Source organism: Hylobates moloch, unplaced genomic scaffold, assembly GCF_009828535.3.
Source record: "Hylobates moloch isolate HMO894 unplaced genomic scaffold, HMol_V3 SCAFFOLD_7, whole genome shotgun sequence".
Taxonomy (NCBI): Eukaryota; Metazoa; Chordata; class Mammalia; order Primates; family Hylobatidae; genus Hylobates; species Hylobates moloch.
Genome location: NW_026652282.1, coordinates 23,432,687 through 23,436,879, shown reverse-complemented (window position 1 = coordinate 23,436,879; position 4,193 = coordinate 23,432,687). Strand labels below are relative to the sequence as shown.

At 42.6% G+C, this 4,193-nt stretch overlaps 1 pseudogene; it reads right to left on the bottom strand.

The window, feature by feature from the left end:
* Positions 1-462: 462 nt before the first annotated feature.
* Positions 463-1,317, bottom strand: LOC116811016 (homeobox protein VENTX-like; annotated as a pseudogene).
* Between the last annotated feature and the right edge of the window lie 2,876 nt (positions 1,318-4,193).

The window sequence follows — 4,193 nt, the reverse complement described above, 5'->3', positions numbered from 1 at the left end:
CCCGCTTTCCCTGGCCCGAGAAAGGAGCCCCCAGCAGGCTGTGGGCACAGTCCCCGCTCACGCACGGCCTAGAGCGCACTGCAGGGCCCGAGCATACCCGCCTTTTCACCTTTGTTCCCTCCTGCTTTCCAGTTTTGGAGTCCTTGTTAAGCGGGACTCGAACCACAAGGTTATAAACACGACACCTGCATTCCCTTCCAATCCTTCATGGTTTTCTTTTTTACACACAAAGCTTACAACCTTTACTTTTTCCAAGTTGAAAACCAGTTTTTCCAACACTTTAAAAAACAAATATCCTTTTATCATATGCTGAAAGCCCTACCCATAACAAGCCCACTTCTGCGTTTGACTCTGTTCACTGACCCTTCATTTACTTCCTAAACTGACCCTTTTGGTCACTTTCAGTGAAGAGGTGGCTTTAATAAACATATTCTCCAGAAATCTCCAGTACCTTTGCATGGGTCAGGGTGAGAGGTGCCGCCATGATATAAACAGAACAGCTGAGTCCTCCGGGTAGGCCCCTGGTGTTAGCTGCACAGACCGCGTGTGTGGGAGGCATGGAGTCAGAGGCGCTTCCTCAAAATGCATCCCCCCGGTCTCCAGAAGAACACACAGGCCCCAGGGCCCCCTGGACAGGGCTGGTCCCAGCGTATGCACGCCACTTCCTGGGTTTGGGGGGTGGTACGCCGGAGGTGGAGGATTCCCGTAGCAGGCAGCCGACGCAGAGGCTAGGGCCTCTTGTTCCACTTGGCAGAGACCCCAGAAGGAGCCAGGGGGCAGCATCAGAGCCTGGGGCCTGGGCAGGGGTGCCCAAGGGCATAGCAGCTGCAGGCCATTGGCGAGGCCAGAAGACGGTGAGTGGAAAGCCGGGGGGCGCGTGGAGAGACCCCGAGAAGGGGCTGTGCAGCTGGGAGTCCTGCATTTGCCGTTTGTGTTTCATCCGGCGATTTTGAAAGCAGGTTTTTATCTGGACCTCCAAGAGCTGCATCTCCCTGGCCAGCCTCTTCGGCTCCAGAGGGCCCAGGTACTGGTGGTGCCGGAAGACGCCCTCCAAGGCGTAGACCTGCCCCGTGGTGAGGGCAGCCACTGTCCTCTCCGGCGCAGGCCGATTTGAGGACCTAATCTCCTTGATGCTGACGGCCTGACGGGGCTCTGGGTGCCGGATGTGTGGCCCGGGCCACGGAGGCTCCCAAGGGAGACGTCGGCAGGCCTGGGGGTGTAGCTCAGCCCCGAGCAGCTGCTCTGAGAGAATCAATCCATGGAGCCAAACCTGGAGGGCTGCTGCCGGCCATGAGGTGGGGAGGAGGAGAGACGCATGGCGGTCAGGTGGGCCTTAGGGAAGGCCGGGCGGGGCTGGCCAGGCGCAGGATCCACCACAGCTATAAATTTTATTAGTGAAAAAGTAAGCAAGGTGTAGAGACATTAAGTGACTAATGAAAGATCAGAGCTACTGTAAGAACAGTTTGGGGATTGAATCCACGCTTGCTAACACCCACTGCTAACTCCAGAGAGTGTGAAAAGAAACATTGAAGAATCACCGCCTAGACTGTTTTCAATATATTACTTGCTGGTTTTTATTTCCTAATGATTCTCTTATGAAGTCTTTTTCAAAATGACTGGCAAAAGCCAAAAAATATTCCATTAAAAATAGGTGTGTTTTGATAAATAGGAAAATAGTAGACATTCTAGAAAAGTAAGATGAGTAAAAGTGGATTCTTTTTAAAGTCGAATAAACTCTATGAATACTATGCAGCACTAAGAAACAATTAATTAGTTGTATATAGAGTCTAAGAATACATTTTTAAAAGGCCTTATCAGGCTAGGCGTGATTGCTCGCCCCTGTCATCCCAGCATTTTGGGAGGCCAAGGCAGGAAAATCACTTGAATCCAGGAGTTCAAGACCAGCCTGGGCAACATGGCAAAAACCCCGTCTGCGCAAAAAATACAAAAAACAGTCATGCATGGTGGCGCGTGCCTTTGGTCCCAGCTACTCTAGAGGCTAAGGTAGGAGGATTGCTTGAACCCAGGAGGTGGAGGTTGCAATGATCCGAGATCATGCCACTGCACTTCAGTCTGGGTGACAGAGCAAGACCCTGTCTCAAAAAAAGGGGGGGTGTTATTGAAAAAAAAAGTGAAGAAACACAAGAACTATAGCATAATATTATTCGTTAATATTAAAACAAATAATATATTTGTCAAGGATACAAACATGTATTAGGATATAACACAGTATAGTAAGTACCATGGTGGTAATATATGGTGGGGAGGAAGTGAGTGTGGACATTGAGACAAATGAGCAAACATAAAATAGTATTTTAAAAATTAAATAAAACAAGAATGGAGCCTTGCATAGCCTGCTAATATGAGAAATAGGAGTAATTGAGCTCTCGGCACCTGAGGTCCAAAAAGCAAATAAAACATATTATTGTTGACATTCTTTAATAAAATCAACTTATTTTTAAATAAGTAATTACAAATATGAGTGATAAATACAATCCTGCACAATTTATAAATAGAGTAAACCTTTAATTTTTGGAATTTAGTTACATTTACGAAAATGATTTTATAAGACTTCTTTTATTTATTTTTATTTTAAGTTCCAGGGGATACATGTGCAGGATGTGCAGGTTTGTTACACAGGTAAACGTGTGCCATGATAGTTTGCTGCACTCATAACCTAGGTATTAAGCCCAGCATACATTAGCTATTTTTCCTAATGCTCTTCCTCTCCCCACCCCACTTCCAGACAGGCCCCAATGTGTGTTGTTCCTCTCCCTGTATCCACGTGTTCACATTGTTCAGCTCCCACTTATAAGTGAGAACATACGGTGTTTGGTTTCCTGTTCCTGCATTAGTTTGCTGAGGATAATGGCAAAGGACATGATATTGTTCCTTTTTTATGGCTGCATAGTATTCCACAGTGTATGTGTACAACATTTTCTTTATCCAGTCTATGATTTATGGGCATTTGGGTTGATTCCATGTCTTTGCTATTGTGAATAAGGCTGCAATGAACATACATGTGTATGCATCTTTGTAATAGAATGATTTATATTCCTTTGAGTATATACCCCATAATGGGATTGCTGGGTCAAATGGCATTTCTGGTTCTAGATCTTTGCGGAATCATCACACCATCTTCCACAATGGTTCAACTAATTTACATACCCACCAACAGTATAAAAACATTCCTATTTCTCTACAAGCTCACCAGCATCTGTTGTTTCTTGACATTTTGATAATCGTCATTCTGACTGGTGTGAGATGGTATCTCATTGTGGTGTTGATTTACATTTCTCTAATGATCAGTGATGTTGAGCTTTTTTTCATGTTTGTTGGCCACATTAATGTCTTCTTTTGAGAAGTGTCTGTTCGTGTCCTTTGCCCACTTTTTAATGGGATTGTTTGTTTTTTTCTTGTAAATTTAAGTTCTTTGTAGATTCTGGATATAAGACCTTTGTCAGATGAATAGATTCCAAAAATTTTCTCCCACTCTGTAGGTTGTCTGCTTACCCTGATGAGAGTTTCTTTTACTGTGCAGAAGCTCTTTAGTTTAATTAGATCCAATTTGTCAGTTTTTGCTTTCTGACACACAGACAAATGGAACAGAAAAGAGACTTCCAAGGAAGTCTAAAGGACCCAGCTAATTTAGCTTCCTAAAAATTTAGAAAAGTTGCTAAATCTCCTTCAGCGAGAATATCTTGTTCTTTCTCAAATATTTATTTTTAATATTTTTATGACGTGATTAATTATATCACTAATTGTTAACTTATACTTCCCATGCTGCCATCACTGATCCCAAAGTGTCAATAAATGAAACACACATTATTAAATATATTGCATTCTATAACACTTTAATATTTCATAAAACTTAAGAATATTTATGCAAATGAAGATAATATTGCTTATAAATGATGCTTTATATTGCAAGACATACCAGTTTCTATGTACCTATACATCATACATTAGCTATAAGATAAGTAGAAATCAATGATTTAAGTTTGGTAGAACAGCTTTCACATAAACATATAAGTTCCTAATGATAACGTGGGAACTAAAATTAATATAATTGTCAATATTTAGATATTTTGGTTAAGTTTTGACAAGACAGTTGTCTCAATATTCAGTGTAGCTCTGGCAAGCCCTATATCAATTAGTGGTTTTATCTATTGCCTTGGTTTTGGCCACATATT